Source organism: Salmo salar, chromosome 26 (genome assembly GCF_965601325.2).
Source record: "Salmo salar chromosome 26, fSalSal1, whole genome shotgun sequence".
NCBI classification, from domain to species: Eukaryota; Metazoa; Chordata; class Actinopteri; order Salmoniformes; family Salmonidae; genus Salmo; species Salmo salar.
In genome coordinates, this window is record NC_138316.1 from 6,762,783 (window position 1) to 6,785,620 (window position 22,838).

Genomic DNA, 22,838 nt, shown 5'->3' on the forward strand with positions numbered 1-22,838 from the left:
TGACTCACATCCCCCCACTACAGCATGCGTGTGTGGTTGTGTGTGTGTGTGTGTTCAGACCTGGCTAGTGTTCGCTGACCTTGACGTGTGGCAAACCTGCTGGGGCTTGGTGTGGAAGTGGGGTTCACCTAGAGCTTTCTAAATAAACATGAAGTTCATGAACATTCAGTATCTTACTGATCTAAGCACAGAATTCTACTGAAATACTTGAAAGAGCCACTAGGGTGCAGTGTTGTGAGTGGATTTTTACCTAAACCTTACTTTACTTCACTGGTATTTTACAGTCCACTATTTAACAAGTAGGCTATCCATATTTAGCATTTTTCAAACACCTGAAAAAGCTTTTTTTCCCTGCAATCTAGAGCCATAATCATTATGCTTAATTTTGTGTAAAAAATATGTTTATTTTTCTGCATATTTAAGCAGACCTCTTGAGCTGTCTGTATCCTCCTGATGTATTTTTTTAAAGAAACTAAATATGCTTCTTTGCATCTCTGCTCAAATCTGGGTAAAATATTTATAGGAATGTGAGTCTTATTCAGTACATTTAGTAATTGCTTGCTTTTCTAAAGTCTATCAACCTTGTCAGCAGGCATGCCAGCTAAGATAGTTAGACAAGCTAGCTACTCTAACTTGATCGAAAGCCTGAAATGGCTTCTTGGTAGCTAGTTACAGTGCATCTGGAAAGTATTCAGACCCCTTGACTTTTTACACATTTTGTTACGTTACAGCCTTATTCTAAAATGGACTAAATCGTTTTTTTCCTCTCTTCAATCTACACACAATACACCATAATGACAAAGCAAAAACAGGTTTTTAGAAATTGTCCAAGTGTATAAAAAAACGTAAATATCACATTTACATAAGTATTCAGCACCTTTGGCTGTGATTATAGCCTTGAGTCTTCTTGGGTATGACGCTACAAGCTTGGCACACCTGTATTTGGGGATTTTCTCCCATTCTTCTCTACAGATCCTCTCAAGCGCTGTCAGGTTGGATGGGGAGCGTCGCTGCACAGCTATTTTCAGGTCTCTCCGGAGATGTTCGATCGGGTTCAAGTCCAGGCTCTGCCTAGGCTACTCAAGGCCATTCAGAGACTTGTCCCAAATCCACTCCTGCGTTGTCTTGGCTGTGTACTTAGGGTCGTTGTCCAGTTGGAAGGTGAGCCTTCACCCCAGTGTAAGGTCCTGAGCGCTCTGGAGCAGGTTTTCATCAAGGATCTCTCTGTACTTTGCTCCGTTCATCTTTCCCTCGATCCTGACTAGTCTCCCAGTCCTTGCCACTGAAAACATCCTCACAGCATGAGGCTGCCACCACCATGCTTCACCGTAGGGATGGCGCCAGGTTTCCTCCAGACGTGACACTTGGCATATAGACCAAAGAGTTCAATCTTGGTTTCATCAGACCAGAGAATCTTGTTTCTCATGGTCTGAGAGTCATTTAGGTGCCTTTTAGCAAACTCCAAGCGGGCTGTCATGTGGATTTTACTGAGGAGTGGCTTCCATCTGGCCACTCTACCTGGCCTGATTGATGGAGTGCTGCAGAGATGGTTGTCCTTCTGGAAGGTTCTCCCATCTCCACAGAGAAACTCTGGAGCTCTTTCAGAGTGACCATTTGGTTCTTGGTCACCCTCCTGCTCCCCGGTCAGTCTGTGATGGTAATCCTGTCGAACGCTGATTTTTTTTGTATCGTATAGTGGAGCTGCATAAATATTGATCTCCACTATCTGAAGGATCGAGTTTTGAAATCAGTGGAATTAGAGTATGATAGCTAAAGAGATCTCCGGATTACATCTTCATACTAAGGGTAACCATTTAGATTTTTTTTAAATGTAATCTTTATTTAACTAGGCAAGTCAGTTAAAAACAAATTCTTATTTACAATGACGGCCTACCAAAAGGCAAAAGGCCTCCTGCGGGGACGGGGGCAGGTATTAAAAATAAAAATAAAATAAATACAAATATAGGACAAAACACAGATCCTGACAAGAGAGACAACACAACACTACATAAAGAGAGACCTAAGACAATAACATAGCATGGCAGCAACACATGACAACACAGTATGGTAGCAACACAACATGACAACAACATGGTAGCAACACAACATGGCAGCATCACAACATGGTAGAAGCACAAAACAGGGTACAAACATTATTGGGCACGGACAACAGCACAAAGGGCAAGAAGGTAGAGACAACAATACATCACACAAAGCAGCCACAACAGTCAGTAAGTGTCTATGATTGAGTCTTTGAATGAAGAGATTGAGATAAAACTGTCCAGTTTGAGTGTTTGTTGCAGCTCGTTCCAGTTGCTAGCTGCAGTGAACTGAAAAAAACGAGCAACCCAGGGAGGTGTGTGCTTTGGGGACCTTTAACAGAATGTGACTGGCAGAACGGGTGTTGTATGTGGAGGATGAGGGCTGCAGCAGATATCTCAGATAGGGGGGAGTGAGGCCTATGAGGGTTTTATAAATAAGCATCAACCAGTGGGTCTTGCGACGTGTATACAGAGATGACCAGTTTACAGAAGAGTATAGAGTGCAGTGATGTGTCCTATAAGGAGCATTGGTGGCAAATCACATGGCCGAATGGTAAAGAACATCTAGCCGCTCGAGAGCACCCTTACCTGACGATCTATAAATTATGTCTTCCGTAATCTAGCATGGTAAGGATGGTCATCTGAATCAGGGTTAGTTTGGCAGCTGGGGTGAAAGAGGAGTGATTACGATAGAGGAAACCAAGTCTAGATTTAACTTTAGCCTGCAGCTTTGATATGTGCTGAGAGAAGGACAGTGTACCATCTAGCCATACTCCCAAGTATTTGTATGAGGTGACTACCTCAAGCTCTAAACCCTTAGAGGTAGTAATCACACCTGTGGGGTAAGGGGCATTCTTTTTACCAAACCACGTAACCTTTGTTTTGGAGGTGTTCAGAACAAGGTTAAGGGCAGAGAAATCTGGTTGGACACTAAAAAATATTTGTTGTAGAGCGTTCAACACAAACTCCGGGGAGGGGCCAACTGAGTATAAGGCTGTATCATCTGCATATAAATGATTGAGAGAGCTTTCTACTGCCTGAGCTATGTTGTTGATGTAAATTGAGGAGAGTGTGAGGCCTAGGACCAAGCCCTGGTGTCCACCCTTGGTGACAGGCAGTGGCTGAGACAGCAGATGTTCTGACTTTATACACTGAACTCTTTGAGAGAGGTGGTTAGCAAACCAGGCCAAAGACCCCTCAGAGACACCAATACTATTTAGCCGGCTCACAAGAATGGAATGGTCTTCCGTATCAAAAGCTTTGGCGAAGTCAATAAAAATAGCAGCACAACATTGCTTAGAATCAAGGGCAATGGTGACATCATTGACCTTTAAGGTTGCAGTGACACATCCATAACCTGAGCGGAAACCGGATTGCATACCAGAGAGAATACTATAGACATCAAGAAAGCCAGTCAGTTGATCATTGACAAGTTTTTCCAACACTTTTGATAAACAGGGCAAAATAGAAATAGGCCTATAAATCAAATCCAAGTTTATTTGTCACGTGCGCCGAATACAACAGGTGTAGAACTTACAGTGAAACGCTTACTTACAGGCTCTAACCAATGGTGCAAAAAAAGGTATTAGGTAAACAATAGGTAAGTAAAGAAATAAAAACAACAGTAAAAAGACAGTGAAAAACAGTAGTGAGGCTATATACAGTAGCAAGGCTATAAAAGTAGCGAGGCTATATACAGACACTGGTTAGTCCGGCTGATTGAGGTAGTATGTACATGTAGATATGGTTAAAGTGACTATGCATATATGATGAACAGAAAGTAGCAGTAGCGTAAAGAGGGGTTGGTGGGTGGCGGGACACAATGCGGCGGGTGGCGGGACACAATGCGGGACACAATGCAGATAGCCCGGTTAGCCAATGTGCGGGAGCACTGGTTGGTCGGGCCAATTGAGGTAGTATGTACATATGTACATGAATGTATAGTTAAAGTGACTGTGCATATATGATAAACAGAGACTAGCAGCAGCGTAAAAGAGGGGTTGGGGGAGGCACAAAATGCAAATAGTCCGGGTAGCCATTTGATTACCTGTTCAGGAGTCTTATGGCTTGGGGGTAAAAACTGTTGAGAAGCCTTTTTGTCCTAGACTTGGCACTCCGGTACCGCTTGCCATGCGGTAGTAGAGAGAACAGTCTATGACTGGGGTGGCTGGGGTCTTTGACAATCTTTAGGGCCTGGTGTAGAGGTCCTGGATGACAGGCAGCTTTGCCCCAGTGATGTACTGGGCCGTACGCACTACCCTCTGTAGTGCCTTTCGGTCGGAGGCCGAGCAATTGCCGTACCAGGCAGTGATGCAATCAGTCATGATGCTCTCGATGTTGCAGCTGTAGAAACTTTTGAGGATCTCAGGACCCATGCCAAATCTATAACAGTTAGGATCAGCTTAATCTCCCCCCTTTAAATAAAGGACAAACCGTGGCTGCCTTCCAAGCAATGGGAACCTCCCCAGAGAGGAGAGACAGGTAAAAAAGTTCAGAGATAGGCTTGGCGATTATAGGGGCAGCAACCTTAAAGAAGAAAGGGTCTAAACCATCTGACCCAGATGTTTTTTTGGGGTCAAGTTTAAGGAGCTCCTTTAGCCCCTCGGACTCAGTGACTGCCTGCAGGGAGAAACTTTGTAGCGGGTCAGGGGAAAAAGAGGGAGGAGCATCGGGGCTAGTCGCGTTAGAAGGGGTGGGAGATGAGGAAATGTTGGACGGGCAAGGAGGCATGGCTGAGACAAATAGGAATCCTGACTTAACCTCTTTGGGCTAGAGGGCAGTATTTTCACGTCCGGATGAAAAGCGTGCCCAGAGTAAACTGCCTGCTACTCAGGCCCAGAAGCTAGGATATGCATATTATTAATAGATCTGGATAGAAAACACTCTGAAGTTTCTAAAACTATTTGAATGATGTCTGTGAGTATAACAAAACTCATATGGCAGGCGAAAAAAACCTGAGAAAAATCCAACCAGGAAGTGGGAAATATGAGGCTTGTAGTTTTCAAAGTGATTGCCTATCCAATATACAGTGTAAATGGGGTCATATTGCACTTCCTAAGGCTTCCACTAGATGTCAACAGTCTTTAGAACGTTGTTTCAGGCTTCTACTGTGAATGGGGAGCGAATAAGAGCTGTTGGAATCAGGTGTCTGGAAAAAAGGCATGAGCTCAGTAACACGCGTGGCCTTGGGAGCGAGCTGAGTTCCTCTTCATTCCTAAAGACAAAGGAATTGTCCGGTTGGAATTTTATTGAAGATTTATGATAAAAAACATCCTAAAGATTGATTCTATACATCGTTTGACATGTTTCTACAAACTGTAGTATAACTTATTTGACTTTTCGCCTAGACTTAGTAAGCGCACGCCTTGTGCATTTGGAATAGTGAACCTAACGCGCAAACAAAATTGAGGTATTTGGACATAAAGATGAACTTTATCGAACAAAACAAACATTTATTGTGGAACTGGGATTCCTGGGAGTGCATTCCAATGAAGATCATCAAAGTGTATATTTATAACGCTATTTCTGACTTCTGTTGACTCCACAACATGGCGGGTATCTATATGGCTTGTTTTGGTGTCTGAGCGCTGTACTGATTATTGCAAGGTGTGCTTTCGCCGTGAAGCTTTTTTGAAATCTGACACAGCGGTTGCATTAAGGAGAAGTGTATTTTTAATTCTGTGCATAACACTTGTATATTTTATCAAAGTTTATGATAAGTATTTCTGTAAATTGATGTGGCTCTCTGGAAAATCACCGGAGGTTTTGGAGGCAAAACCTTACTCAACATAACGCGCCAATGTAAACTGAGATTTTTTTTATATAAATATGAACTTTATCGAACAAAACATACATGTATTGTGTAACATGAAGTCCTATGAGTGCCATCTGATGAAGATCATCAAAGGTTAGTGATTCATTTTATCTCTATTTCTGCTTTTTGTGACTCCTCTCTTTGGCTGGAAAACGGCTGTATGTTTTTTTGTGACTAGGTGCTGACCTAACAAAATCGTTTAGTGTGCTTTCGCTGTAAAGCCTTTTTGAAATCGGACACTGTGGTTGGATTAACGAGAATCTTATCTTTATAATGGTGTATAATACTTGTATGTTTGAGGAATATTAATTATGAGATTTCTGTTGTTTGAATTTGGCGCCCTGCACTTTCACTGGCTGTTGTCAAATCAATCCCGCTAAAGGGATTTGATCCGTAAGAAGTTTTTTAATTAAGTGGTAATTAAAAAGCTCAGCCATGTACTTCTTGTCAGTAACAACCACACCATCAATTTTAAAGGAAATGGGTAGCTGTGAGGAGGAAGGTTTTTTCTCCAGGTCTTTAACCGTTTTCCAGAACTTCTTGGGGTTAGACCCACAGAGAGAGAACTGCTCCATAAAGTAACTAACTTTGGCCTTCCGGATAGCCTGAGTGCACTTATTTATAATTTGCCTGAACAAGAGTCAGTCAGGCTGAGTATGCGTGTGCCAAGCCTTTTGCCAAATGCAATTCTTGAGGTGGAGTAACTCTGCTGAACCTATTTTTAAATTCAAATTTTCTTTATGGGGGCATGTTTGTTAATAACAATATCACTGAAAATATCAAAAATGAATGTCCAAGCGTCTTCGACACAGGGGATCAAGCTGATTCTATACCAATTTACAGAGGCCAGGTCATGAAGGAAGGTTTTCTCATTAAAGTCTTTTAGCAAACGTCTATGACAAATCAGGACAGGTCATTTCACTGAGCAGCCATTATGAACACAGGCTGTAAAACAGTGATCACTAAGGTCATTACAGAAAACACCAGACTGATACCCATCAGGATTATTTGTGAGGATAACATCGAGGAGAGTAGTCTTTTCTGGGTGTTTGGAGTCATACCTTGTGGGATTGGTAATAATCTGAGAAAGATTTAGGGAGTCCCATTGCTTTAGGACATGGTCAGGTGGAGATCGCAGTTAAGGTCACCTAGCAGGACAAATTCAGACTTAGTGTAAGGGGCCAGGAGAGTAACTAGGGCAGGTAGGGTACAGGCTGGTGCTGATGGAGGACGATAACACGCAGCAACAGTCAACGAATGCTTGGTTTAATGCTTAAAACCAGAAAATAAAATTGTTTGGGGATAGTCTTGGTGGAGACAACCGAGCACTGAAGGTGATCCTTGGTAAAGATTGCCACTCCCCCACTTTAGCTAGCTAACATTGAACCTGGTTGGTTTTCTACCACTACCAGCAGATTCATGCAAGGCGTAGTAACGTCATGAGTTGGCACAATGTTCATTGCTGTTTAACTAGCTAACGTTAGCTGGCTGGCTCGCTAGCTAACGTTACTCCGGAATGCTGCCTAGAAGGCTAGCATCCCGGAGTCGCCTCTTCACTGTTGACGTTGAGACTGGTGTTTTGCGGGTACTATTTAATGAAGCTGCCAGTTGAGGACTTGTGAGGCATCTGTTTCTCAAACTAAACACTCTAATGTACTTGTCCTCTTGCTCAGTTGTGCACCGGGGCCTCCCACTCCTCTTCCTATTCTGGTTAGAGCCAGTTTGCGCTGTACTGTGAAGGGAGTACTACACAGAGTTGTACGAGATCTTCAGTTTCTTGGCAATTTCTCGCATGGAATAGCCTTCATTTCTGAGAACAAGAATAGACTGATGAGTTTCAGAAGAAAGTTATTTGTTTCTGGCCATTTTGAGCCTGTAATCGAACCCACAAATGCTGATGCTCCAGATACTCAACTAGTCTAAAGATGACCAGTTTTTTGCTTCATTAATCAGAACAACAGTTTTCAGTTGTGCTAACATAATTGCAAAATGGTTTTCTAATGATCAATTAGCCTTTTAAAGTGATCAACTTGGATTAGCTAACAACATGCCATTGGAACACAGGAGTGATGGTTGCTGATAATGGGTCTCTGTACGCCTATGTAGATATTCCATAAAAAAATCTGCCGTTTCCAGCTACAATAGTCATTTACAACATTAACAATGTCTACACTGTATTTCTGATCAATTTTATGTTATTTTAATGGACAAAAAAAAATGCGTTTTTACAAAAACAACAACATTTCTAAGTGACCCCAAACTTTTGAACGGTAGTGTATATTTTTTATACATTTGTAAAAATGTCCAAAAACCAGTTTTCACTTTGTCTTTAAGGGGTATTGTGTCTAGATTGATATGGAATTTTTTTAATTTAATACATATTTGAATAAGGCTGTAACGTAACAAAATGTGGAAAAAGTCAAGGGTTCTGAATACTTTCCGAATGCACTGTACACTAGATGACTGTAGGGGGCGCTGTGTTGAAGCCACCGTGCCTACATCTTGGCACTCCCTCACCATTAAAACAAATATTTTGGAAGCTATATAAATTCATTTATTAATGACTACATTCATTTTGGCCACATTTATTCTATTAGACACCTTAATACATACTTTTAAAGTATATTATGTGAGCTAAACATAGTAAAAAAATATATATATATATATTTTTTTTATCCTTAAAATATACTTTTTTTGAGACTGCTAATGTTACTGTCCACAGTACAACAACAACAATTATATTTGAATGCAATTTTGTCCTTTTCATTCCTATGGAAGACAGCTCCTTCTGCGGGTGTGGCAATATGGGTGACTTCAAAGCCTTCTAATGGCCAATACTTAGCATCCTCAATTCAGGGTTTATATACATCATTGGTACAAACACTTTGTCATTTGGACGTGGCGTTCAAAATTTAAACAGTGAACAGTATTTGACTGGGGAATTCATTTAAATTGAAATAACCATATGTGATTTTCACCATTGCATATTTCAGCTGGCATTCCCTCTAAGGTTCACAATACAGTATTTGTATTTATTAGGGATCCCCATTAGCTGCTGTCAAGGCAGCAGCTACTCTTCCTGGGGTCAAAACATATTAACAAAGGGTAAAACAGTACATCATATAACATTATTACACCACTATATATCTACAATACAAAATGTATAATTCCACCATACAACAATATTACAATGTACTGTACGTGTGTGTAGAGTGCGTGTGCTAGCGTTTGTGTGCGTATGCGTGTGTCTGTACCTGTGTGTGTGTCTCTTCACAGTGCCTGCTGTTCCATAATGTGTATTTTTATCTGTTTATTAAATCTGATTCTACTGCTTGCATGTGTTACCTGATGTGGAATAGAGTTCCATGTATTCATGGCTCTATGTAGAATTATGCGCCTCACATAGTCTGTTCTGGACTTGGGGACTGTGAAGAGACCTCTGGTGGAATGTCTTGTGGGGTATGCATGGGTGTCCGAGCTGTATGCTAGTAGTTTAAATAAACAGCTCGGTGCATTCAGCTTGTCAACACTTCTCACAAAAACAAGTAGTGATGAAGTCAATCTATCCTCCACTTTGAGCCATGAGAGATTTACATGCATATTATTCATGTTAGCCCTCTGTGTACATTTGAGGGTCAGCTGTGCTGCCCTGTTCTGAGCCAATTGTAATTTTCCTAAGTCCCTCTGTGGCACCTGACCTATAGCAGGGGGTGTAAAGGCATAACACATACGTTTTTCCAGCAGGAGACTATGATCGATAATTTCAAAAGCCGCACTGAAGTCTAACAAAACAGTAACAGTAACAGTGACAGACTGTTTAAGAGAAGAACGCAGATAACCAGGAAACACACACACACACACACACACACACACACACACACACACACACACACACACACACACACACACACACACACACACACACACACACACACACACACACACACACTTCATTGAATGTAGAAAAACAACTCAGCGTGCACAGAGGCCGGAGAGAAGCTTGCAGCATTAAGTCCACAGAGCATGTCCTAATGTGATCCACTCTCTATCTCTGAGTATGTGCGTGTGTGCGTGTTAGAGAGTACATCTATGTGCATGCGTTCATACAAGTATGTCTTTTGGTAGTTGAACTGTACATAGAACAACAATGCAACATATCGAGGAAGAGGATTATACAGTATTTGAGGTCAGCTCAGCTGAGAATAATCATTACGAAGTGATTATTACTGTCATATCCAGCAGTTAATTCCAGAAGAATACCATTTGACCATCTGGCTTCAGCATCACAGTATCCTCGACTCACAAAAATATATACCTAACACAAACATGCAGTGGGCTTGACACTCAACACTAGAGGGACGGAAGAGAGAACCTAGATCTGGTTTGCAATCTAATGTAAATATACATTTTTTAGGAACAGTGTAGTGTACATATCAACCCCCCACAGACCACAGAGATTTGTGCAGCACCAGATGGAGTGGTGAGATGAGTGATGGATTGATGGGGAGATGGATGAAGAGGCGTATGGAGTGAGAGCAGGGACACACAGGGCAAACCCATCACCTCCCCCAAAAACACACACAACTATGCTCCATTCCATTCAGATTAACACCCTCATTCAATTCCGCCTCTAAACCTCCTTCGGTGGTACCATACTGATCGGGCTATGAAGGGCTGCAATGCCTGCTAATTCGTCGACTAATATATGTGTAGCAGTCATTAAATACAGTGGCAAGAAATGTATGTGAACCCTTTGGAATTACCTGGATTTCTGCATAAATTGGTCATAAGATTTGATCTGATCTTCATCTAAGTCACAACAATAGACAAACACAGTCTGTTTAAACTAATAACGCACAAACAATTATGCGTTTTCATGTCATTATTGAACACAACGTGTAAACATTCACAGTGCAGGGTGGAAAAAGTATGTGAACCCTTGGATGTAATAACTGGTTGACCCTCCTATGGCAACAATAACCTCAACCAAATGTTTTCTGTAGTTTTCTGCACAACAGTCAGGAGGTATTTTGGACCATTTGTCAAAAATTTATGCAGAAATCCAGGTAATTACAAAAGGTTCACATACTTTTTCTTGCCACTGTATACTGTAATTACACTCCTAAGTATGGACAAAACCAGAAGACACAGCAGCCCTTGATGCCCGGGTTGGTTGTCCCTTCTTTCCCTCGTACTATATGGATAAACCTGAGGGAAGTTAGGGAGGGGAAGTGAAGAACACAAGGGCATTATTTGTCCCAAATTGAATTGGACCAATGTGAAAGCACTCAGTCCCCCCTTTGGACCTGTAGCACTTTGCACCATGGGTAAAACTTACAGCTTGTTTTCTCAGCACCAGCTTTTCCACAGGAAGTCATCGTGATGGAGTGAGAGATGGAGTGAAACAGAGGACACATGAAAAGATGAGACAACAACAAAACACATGGAGAGACACAAACCCTCTATCACGCACGAACACACACACAAAAAGGGGGAAAAAGTGGAACAGAAAATCGGACAAAATGTAGTGAAGAAAGAACATCTGTCCTTCTTAACTGACAACTCACTCCAACGTGATAACCTGCTTGGGAAGATGGGACTTAAAAAATTCACTTCACAGAACAGAAATCTCGTAATTTCCTCTAACAGTCATAGTCTGGTCTATTTCACATATACTGTGCATGCCCATGTACTGTACCTGCCCCATGAATGCACTTATAAAAGTTATAAAAGTTGATGCTTCGTTATCTGACACACCGATCCATTTCTAACTGAACAATACCTTGCTGTTGAACTTGTGATCACAATCAATACCATCATGCTGACGAGGTGGGAGAGGGATGAATGAGGGTGTCAATACCATACCGTGACAGAGCAAAACACACCCTGGACAACACATTGACAAACATTATCCAGCAATGAAAGTAGAAATTATACCTTCTGACTTGCTTGCTTTAATGACCAACCTTCTGCTCCTTCTATAGTAGATGTAACAGCCCAGAAGCTGAATGGTTTACTGTGTATAAATGGGTCTGCTTTGACCGTGTCATTAGAGAGCATACACAACATCATCTGAGCCATTTTCTACAGAGTTAGTACTGGATGCTTCAACTTAGTGCAGTGAATTTAACCATTATAGATATAATGTACTGTACACACTAGAGGTCGACCGATTAATCGGAATGGCCGATTAATTAGGGCCGATTTCAAGTTTTCATAACAATCGGTAATCTGTATTTTTGGCCACCGATTTGCAGATATTTTTTGAATTTTTTTTACACCTTTATTTAACTAGGCAAGTCAGATTAATTAAGAACACATTCTTATTTACAATGACGGCCTAGAAACGGGGGTTAACTGCCTTGTTCAGGGGGGAATCGTTTTTGCAACCTTCGGTTACCAGTCCAACGCTCAAACCACCTGCCTTACATTGCACTCCACAAGGATTAACAGGCTGACTACCTGTTACGCGAGGGCAGCAAGAAGCAAAGGTAAGTTGCTAGCTAGCATTAGACTTATAAAAAACTATCAATCTTAACATAATCACTAGTTAACTACACATGGTTGATGATATTACTAGTTTATCTAACGTGTCCTGCGTTGCATATAATCGACACGGTGCCTGTTAATTTTCATTGAATCACAGCCTACTTCGACAAACGGGTGTTGATTTAACAAGCGCATTTGCGAAAAAAGTACTGTCATTGCACCAATGTACCTAACCATAAACATCAATGCCTAACAGGAATATTTAGACTTAGCCACCCGTTAGATAAAATACGTAACGGTTCCGTATGTCACTGAAAGAAAAAAACGGTGGTTTTCGCGATGATAGTTTACGGATTCGATCATATTAATGACCTAAGGCTCGTATTTCTGTTTGTTTATTATATTATAATTAAGTCTATGATTTGATAGAGCAGTCTGACTGAGCGGTGGTAGGCAGTAGCAGGCTCGTAAGCATTCATTCAAACAGCCCTTCGCTGTGCTTCAAGCATTGCGCTGTTTATGACTTCAACCTGGGTGGGTATAATTTGTGGAACGTTCCAACAGGAATCTATTCCAAAAACTTCGTAAATAACAAGGTTTCCAAAAAACAACGCATACAAAGTTGTATAGCGGCAGAATAAGATACCGGGTAGGGAGTGGTCTATTTCATTGCGTTTTTCACTCATCACGTTTATTCTGAAAAATGTCTGTCCGCCTATGGACAAACATTAAGAATAAGCTACGTGGTGAGTTGATGCCTATTCGGCAGCTAGTTAGCTAGGTTTGTATGCGTTGCTACTTTGTATGCGTTGTTGGTTGGCAACCTTTTACTTTACGTTTTTTGGAACAGATTCCTGTTGGAACGTTCCACAAATTATACCCACCCCTTCAAGCCTATCAACTCCCAAGATTAGGCTGGTGTAACCGATGTGAAATGGCTAGCTAGTTAGCCGGGTGCACGCTAATAGCGTTTCAAACGTCACTCGCTCTGAGACTTGGAGTAGTTGTTTCCCTTCCTCTGCATGGGTAACGCTGCTTCGAGGGTGGCTGTTGTCGATGTGTTCCTGGTTTGAGCCCAGGTAGGAGCGAGGAGAGGGATGGAAGCTATACTGTTACACTGGCAATACTAAAGTGCCTATAAGAACATCCAATGGTCAAAGGTATATGAAATACAAATCGTATAGAGAGAAATAGTCCTATAATTCCTATAATAACTACAACCTAAAACTTCTTACCTGGAAATATTGAAGACTCATGTGAAAAGGAACCACTAGCTTTCATATGTTCCCATGTTCTGAGCAAGGCACTTAAACATTAGCTTTCTTACATGACACATATTGCACTTTTACTTTCTTCCCCAACACATTGTTTTGCATTATTTAAACCAAATTGAACATGTTTCATTATTTATTTGAGGCTAAATTGATTGTATTGATGTATTATATTAAGTTAAGTGTTCATTCAGTATTGTTGTAATTGTCATTATTACAAAAAATAAATATAATAATTGGCCGATTAATCGGTATCGTTTTTTTTGGTCCTCCAATAATCAGTATCGGCGTTGAAAAATCATAAATCGGTCGACCTCTAGTACACACGCATACACACACAAATGCACACACAAAAACAGTCATGAGACTCTTTCTCCATCTCACCACACAGCCTCACACATGCACGCATGCCTGCATGCACTCACACACACATACAATCACACACTTAGTCTCACACAGACTCGTATATGTTATGCAACCGTGGCCTAGTAAAGGAGGTTGCACGTGATGTGGATTTGCACACTGTGATGACACTGAACTCTACGGTTAGGCCTGACAAACACATGCCGCCCCCCCCCCCCCCCCCCCGACATCACTCCAGCAGGCCTCGAGGCTGCTCTCATCAACTCCTTTCATTCACTGGCGCACTAATCTGTGAACCTAAAAGACAGGGATAAAAGTGAAAGGAAAACATTTAAGAATGCTAAAAAGGAGAAAGAGCAAATCACTCATGTCGTAGCGTTCAACGCTGAAGACGGAGAGAGACTGTTTCTTATGAACCTGTCTAAGTTAGAGAGGGGGGGAGAAACTGAGACAGAAAGAAACAGACAGAAAGATACAGAGAAATAAAAAGAGATGGAAGGCCCGAGAATGAGACAGAGAGAGAGCGAGAGAGAGAATATAGGCCACCCTCTCTTTCATATCCATCTGCTCCATGTGCTCAGCTACATGGCACCTTGCCCCTTCTGCTACCTAATCCCTCACACACTTGCTCACTTCAACTGTTCTATATGATCTCGTTTTTCATATCCCAGTTTACCTATTTACTTATGGCCCTGCCTACACCTAATGACTTTTTGAAATGATATGTGCAAAAAATATTCCACTTTATTTGGAACAGCAAGCCAGACAAAATTAAACAGGCCTATTTATATAATGAATATGAACTCGGAGGGCAGAAATGATTAAATATTAAAGCATTTGACCTCTCACTAAAGGCTTCAGTCATACAAAAGCTATACTTAAATCCAAACTGGTTCTCCAGCAGATTAGTAAGAATGGCTTACCCCGTGTTCAAGAATGGGCTTTTTCCCTTTATTCAGATGACTCCCTCTCACTTTTGGTTATTTGAAAAATAAATCATCCCCAAAATATCGCTATTTTTAAAACAAGTCATAGAAAGCTGGTTGCAATTGCACTTTAATCCACCAGAAAAGACAGAACAAATATTACAAGAAATATTATGGTTAAAGTCAAATATACTAATTGATAAAAACATTTTTGAATGAAAAAAGACAACTGCATAATCTTTGTAAATGATATCATAAATATGACAGGTTAGCAAAAATATATGGAAATGTCTGCTCTATCCAAATTACAACCAACTGATTGCAGCATTACTGCAAAAATGGAGGAGACAAGTGGAAGGGGGAGATGGTAAGGAACTTGTCTGTTGGCCCTCCATTAAAGACCAAAATTGTTCAAAGAAAATTGTGATAAATAAAAAAGTATACCAGTTTCATTTAAGGACCAAAGAAATACAGCTGCGCCATACAGGTTGCAAAGTAGTTTGGAAGAGATTTTCGATGAACCGATTCCATGACATAGGGTTTATGAACTGATACACAAAACAACGCTGGATTCAACAGTTCCAAGTTTCTAAATGTTTTATTATTATACAAAATTCTTGCAACCAATAGAATGTTATATATGGGGGATATAACCATCCCAGCTCTGCAAATTTTGCTGTGAAGAGACAGAATCATTATATCTGTAACACCCTGATCTGTTTCACCTGTCTTTGTGCTTGCCTCCACCCCCTCCAGGTGTTGCCCATCTTCCCCATTATCCCCAGTATTTTTATACCTGTGTTCTCTGTTTGTCTGTGGTCAGTTTGTTTTGTTCGTCAAGCCTACCAGCGGTTTACCCCTTGCTCCTGTCTTTTTCTAGTTTAAGGTTTTGACCATTTCTGCCTACCCTGACCCTGCCTGCCGTTCTGTACCTTGTCACACCAACCTGGATTATTGACCTCTGCCTGCCCTGACCCCGAGACTGCCTGCCGTTCTGTACCTTTTGACTCTGATCTGGATTACGGACCTATGCCTGACCTTGACCTGTCGTTTTGCCTACCCCCTGTTCTAGTAATAAACTTTTGTTACTTCGACACTGTCTGCGTCTGGGTCTTCTCCTAAACGTGATAATATCACTTGTTTTGGTACTGGCCATATGCTTGTTTTTGGTTGCAGGTCCAGGAATGGCTGAAGAATTGCAACATTTACCTCGAGCTAACTCTGCAAATAGCACTGCTGGTTGATTTGAAAAGTCATAGATAATTGATCAATAATATAATAACACTCTTAGCAAAAATCTTAAATTTACAATCTGTATAAACTATGAAAATAGAAAGGTTCAGAACTTTTGTGAAACATCACAGCACAGTTGAAAAATATATGGTAATTAGAAATCATAAATAGATGGTCTTCAGAGATATATGGGAGGGGTTGAGGGTAGCTGGAGGGAGGGACTAAAACAAAAAAAGATAACTAATGTAAAATATACTGTGTCCGTAAAAGTAGAAGCCTATGTATTGTTGTCCATTAGTCTACTCCAATTATGGAAGGGGTGTTAGGGGAAAATAATAAAGAAGGAAAATATAAATATATTATTTTTTAAACAATGTGTGTGTGTATATATATATATATATATATATATATATATATATATATATATATATATATATATATATATATATATATATATATATACAGTACCAGTCAAAGGTTTGGACGCACCTACTCATTCAAGGATTTTTCTTAATTTTTACATTGTAGAATAATAGTGAAGACATCAACACAATGACATAACACATATAGAATCATGTAGTAAGCAAAAAAGTGTTAAACAAATTAAAATATATTTGAGATTTTTCAAAGTAGCCACACTTTGCCTTGATGAGAGCTTAACTCTCTCAACCAGCTTCAGGAGGAATGCTTTTCCAACAGTCTTGAAGGAGTTCCCACATATGCTGAGCACTTGTTGGCTGCTTTTCCTCCACTCTGCGGTCCAATTAATCCCAAACCATCTCAATTGGGCTGAAGTCAGGTGATTGTGGAGGCCAGGTCATCTGATGCAGTACTCCATCACTCTCATTGGTCAAATAGCACTTACACAGCATGTAGGTGTGTTTTGAGTCATTGTCCCATTAAGCTCAAACCAGTTGAGATGGCGTATCCCTGCAGAATGCTGAGGTAGCCATGCTTGTTAAGTGTGCTTTGAATTCTAAATAAATCACAGACAGTGTCACCAGGAAAGCACCCCCAGACCATCACACCTCCTTCTCCATGCTTCACGGTGGGAACCACACATGCGGAGATCATCCGTTCACCTACTCTGCGTCTCACAAAGACACGGCGGTTGGAACTAAAAATCTCAGATTTGGACTCATCAGACCAAAGGACAGATTTCCCCCGGTCTAATGTCCATTGCTTGTTTCTTGGCCCAAGCAAGTCTCTTCTTATTATTAGTGTCCTTTAGTAATGGTTTCTTTGCAGCAATTCGTCCATGAAGGCCTGATTCATGCAATCTCCTCTGAACAGTTCCGATGTGTCTGTTACTTTAACTCCGAGAAGCATTTATTTGGGCTGCAATCTGAGGTGCAGTTAACTCTAATGAACTTATCCTCTGCTGTGGCGGTCCTCATGAGAGCCAGTTTCATCATAGCGCTTGATGGTTTTTGTGACTTGAAGAATCTTTCAAAGTTCTTGAAATGTTCTGGATTGACTGACCTTCATGTCTTAAAGTAATGATGGACTGTCGTTTCTATTTGCTTACTTGAGTTTTTCTTGCAATAATATGGACTTGGTCTTTTACCAAATTGGGCTATTTTTTGTATACTACCCCTACCTTGCCACAACACAACTGATTGGCTCAAACATATTAAATTAACCTTGAACAAGGCACAGCTGTTAATTGAAATGCATTCCAGGTGAAGCTGGTTGAGAGAATGCCAAGAGTGTGCAAGGCTGTCATTAAGGCAAAGGGTGGCAACTTTGAAGAATCTCAAATATAAAATATATTTTGATTTGTTTAACACTTTTTTGGTTACTACATGATTCCATACATGTTATTTCATAGTTCGATGTCTTCACAATTATTCTACAATGTTGTCACGTTCTCTATCTTCAAATTCCCTGTCATATATGAGCCAAGGCGCAGCGTGCCGGTAATTCCGCATCTTTATTTGAAGAAAACCGAACCAAAACAATAAACAGGTGAACAGCAAGAAACGTAACGCAACTGTGGCGTATACACACAACACACACAGAAATAATAATAACCCACAAACACAGGTGGGGAAAAGGCTGCCTAAGTATGATTCCCAATCAGAGACAATGAATGACAGCTGCCTCTGATTGGAAACCATACTCGGCCAATAAAGAAAAAACAACATAGACATACAACACATAGACTGCCCACCCCATGTCTCACCCTGACCTAACCAAACAGAGAAAAACGACTCTCTCAGGTCAGGGCGAGACAGTACCCCCCCAAAGGTGCGAACTCCCGGCCGCAAATCTGAAACTATAGGGGAGGGTCCGGGTGGGCATCTACTCATGGTGGCAGCTCTGGTTCGGGGCGTAGCCCCCACACCGCCCGCTGATCCCCCCGCTTCTGTGTCGCTGGAGGAACCAGACCGTGGATCAGCGCCGGAGGCTCTGAACTGCCGACCGCCGCTGAAGACTCCGGGCTGCGGGCCGCCGCTGGAGACTGGGGACTCGGGGCTGCGGGCCGCCGCTGGAGGCTCGGGGCTGCGGACCGTCGATGGAGGCTCGGGGCTGCGGACCGTCGCTGGAGGCTCGGGGCTGCGGACCGTCGCTGGAGGCTCGGGGCTGCGGACCGTCGCTGGAGGCTCCGGACTGGAGAGCGTCGCTGGAGGCTCCAGACTGGAGAGCGTCGCTGGAGGCTCCAGACTGGAGAGCGTCGCTGGAGGCTCCAGACTGGGGACCTTCGCTGCAGGCTCCGTACCATGGATCATCACTACTGGTTCCGCGCCATGGATCACCCCTACAGGCTCCGGGCCATGGATCATCACTGGAGGCTTCGTGCCATGGATCATCCCTGCAGGCTCCGGGCCATGGATCATGACTGGAGGCTTCGCGCCATAAATTATCACTACAGGCGCCGGGCCATGGATCATCACTGGAGGCTTCGTGCCATGGATTATCACTGGAGGCTTCGGACCATTGATCATCACTGGAGGCTTCCAATGGGGAGCTGGAACCGGTCTCACCAGACTGGGGAGAAGCACAGGAGACTGGGTGCGCAGAGCGGGCACAGGGCACACTGGGCCGTGGAGGCGCACTGGAGGTCTGGAGCTCAGGGCTGGCACACCCTGTCCTGGCTGGATGGTCACTGTAGCCCAGCAAGGGCTGGGCGCTGGTACAGGACGAACAGGTTTGTGCTGATGAATGGGGGGTACCGTGCGTAGAGCAGGCGCAGGATAACCTGGGCCGTAGAGACGCACTGGAGGCCAGATACGCTGAGCCGGCGCACTTCTTCCTGGCTGCCGGCCAACTCTAGCACGGCAACGGTGAGGAGCTTGCACCGAGCGCACCGGGCTATGAGTACGCACTGGCGACACAGTGCGTTTCACCGCATAACACGGTGCTTGCTCGGTCACTCGCTCCCCACGGTAAGCACGGGGAGTTGGCTCAGGTCTTAGCCTTCGCTAATCTCCCTGTGTGCCCCCCCCCCAAAACAATTTGCCGCTGCCTCTCGGGCTTCTGTTGTTGATTCTCCCCGGTCCAGCTCGTCTTCCCAGTCAGCGCACGCTGCTTGGCCTTCTTGTGGTGGGTTATTCTGTCACGGCTGTCTGAATGATCGGACCAACGCGCAGCATGGTTGTGGTTCCACATACTTATATTTATTGTGAAACGTTGCAAAAACACCAAATACTTGAAAATACAAAAACAGCAAACCGTGACACAGAGAGGAAATCACACTACTCAAAAGATAATCACCCACAAAACACAAGTGGGACAAACCAACTTAAATATGACCTCCAATTAGAGACAACGACAACCAGCTGCCTCTAATCATGCCAAACAAAAACCAACCTAGAAATACAAAACTAGAAACTAAACATAGAAATACAAAAACGGACAAACACCCCCTGTCACACCCTACCATAGAAAATAACAACATACTATGGTCAGGACGTGACAAATGTTGGAAATAGCAAAAATAAAGAAAAACCCTGGAATGAGTAGGTGTGTCCAAACCTTTGACTGGTACTGTACATATACAAACAAATATATATGGGGAAATGGAAATGATGCAGACAATTACATTGATAGAAGCCACAGTCCATCTGTAATATTAATGCTGATCTACCCCCTAAAAAAAACAAAAAAAACAAAAATACAAACACTGGAGAATTAACTGCACTAGGCTAAGGGATACATTTTTTTCCAACCAGGTAACTATATAGGCCACTCTCTCCCTTCTGGCTCTAACACATTCCATAGTCAAAGACTGAGGGCTCTAATTTATTAGACCAAACAGCTCCCAGAAATACCTCAAAGCTACAGGGCACCCTCTTGTCTTATCTGTCATAATAAAAATCTAACACGTGCCAATAAATATATAAAGCTTCTTGAATTGAAATTTATTTGAATGGAATTCTCATAGGCAACAGACAAATATCTTGTCTCTCTAGACAGCAAGAAGCAGATTGTGCAGTCAACCTTTCTACCTGTTCTTGATTATGGGGATGCTATTTATCAAAGTGCAGCTGCCTCTACTCTTAAACCTCTGGATGACGTTTTTCATAGCTCCATTCGTTTTATCACAGGAGACAGTTTTATTACTCATCATTGTATTCTTTACCAAAAGGTTGGCTGGACCTCTTTTAAGTCACGTAGACAACAAAATGCTCATCCAGAGGTGGCTCTCCTAGTGGCAAGGGAATTTAATGCAGGGAAACTTAAATGTGCAACCAGAGGAAAAAAAACTCTAGAACACCTTTTCTCCACACGGAGACATGTACAAATCTCTCCCTCGCCCTTCATTTGGCAAATCTGACTATAACTCTATCCTCCTGAGTCATGCTTACAAGCAAAAACTAAAGCAGGAAGTACTAGTGACTCGCTCAATACGGAAGTGGTCAGATGACGCCGATGCTAAGCTACAGGACTGTTTTGCTAGCACAGACTGGAATATGTTCCAAGATTCTTTCGATGGCATTGAGGAGTACACCACATCAGTCACTGACTTCATCAATAAGTGTATCGATGACATCGTCCCCACAGGGACCGTAGGTATATACACGAACCAGAAGCCATGGATTACAGGCAACATCTGCACTGAGCTAAAGGGTAGAGCTGCCGCTTTCAAGGAGCGGGACTCTAACCCGGACACATAAGAAATCCTGCTATGTCCTTGGACGAACCATCAAACAGGCAAAGCATCAATACAGGACTAAGATTGAATCCTACTACACCGGCTCTGACTATCGTCGGATGTGTCAGGGGTTGCAAACTATTATGGACTAAAAAAGGGAAGCACAGCCACGAGCAGCCCAGTGACACGAGCCTACCAGATGAGCTAAATTACTTCTATGCTCGCTTCGAGGCAAACAACACTGATGCATGCATGAGAGCACCAGCTGTTTCCAGACGACTGTGTGATGTGAGTAAGACCTTTAAACAGGTCAACATTCACAAGGCCGCAGGACCAGATGGATTACCAGGACGTGTAATTCAAGCATGCGCTGACCAACTGGCAAGTGTCTTCACTGACATTTTCAACCTGTCCTTGACTGAGTCTGTAATACCAACATGTTTCAAGTAGACCACCATAGTCCCTGTGCCAAAGAACACCAAGGTAACCTGCCTAAATGACTACCAACCTGTAGCACTCACATCTGTAGCCATGAAATGCTTTGAAAGGCTGTTCATGGATCACATCAACACCATTATCCCAGTAACCCTAGGCCCACTTCTATTAGCATACCACCCCAACAGATCCACAGATGACGCAATCTCTATTGCACTCCACACTGCCCTTTCCCACCTGGATCTTGGACTTCCTGACGGGCCGCCCTCAGGTAATAAGGGGAGGTAACAACACATCTGCCACGCTGATCCTCAACATGGGGGCCCCTCAGGGGTGCATGCTCAATCCCCTCCTGTACTCCCTGTTCACTCATGACTGCATGGCCAAGCACTACTCCAACACCATCATTAAGTTTGCTGACGACACAACAGTGGTAGGCCTGATCACCGAGAACGATAAGACAGCCTATAGGGAGGTCAGAGACCTGGCAGTGTGGTGCCAAGATAACAACTTCTCCCTCAATGTGATCAAGACAAAGGAGATGATCATGGACTACAGGAAAAGAAGGGCTGAGCACGCCCCCATTCTCATCGACGGAGCTGTAGTGGAGCAGGTTGAGAGCTTCAAGTTCCTTAGTGTCCAAATGACTAACGAACTGTCATGGTCCAAACACACCAAGACAGTCATAAAGAGGGCATGGCAATGCCTATTCCCCCTCAGGAGACTGAAAAGATTTGGCATGGGTCCTCAGATCCTCTACAGCTGCACCATCAAGAGCATCCTGACTGGTTGCATCACCGCCTGGTATGGCAACTGCTCGGCCTCCGACCGCAAGGCATTACAGAGGGTAGTGCGTACGTCCCAGTGCATCACTGGGGCCAAGCTTCCTGCCATCCAGGACCTCTATACCAGGCGGTGTCAGAGGAAGGCCCTAAAAATTGCCAAAGACTCCAGCCACCCTAGTCATTGACTAACACACAGCAAGTAGAAGCGGAGCGCCACGTCTAGGTCCAAAAGGCTTCATAACAGCTTCTAACCCCCCCATTTATACGCTAATGCTACTCTGTTAATTATCTATGCATAGTCACTTGACCTTTACTTACACGTACATATTACCTCAATTACTTCGACTAACCTGTGCCCTGGCACATTGACTCTGTACCGATA

General features: G+C 42.8%; 1 protein-coding gene across 1 annotated transcript in view; it reads right to left on the reverse strand.

Moving 5' to 3' along the window:
- The window catches only part of LOC106587060 (SH3 and multiple ankyrin repeat domains protein 2), a 189,437-nt gene that overhangs the window by 4,777 nt on the left and 161,822 nt on the right, over nucleotides 1-22,838 (reverse strand). The window lies entirely within an intron of this gene.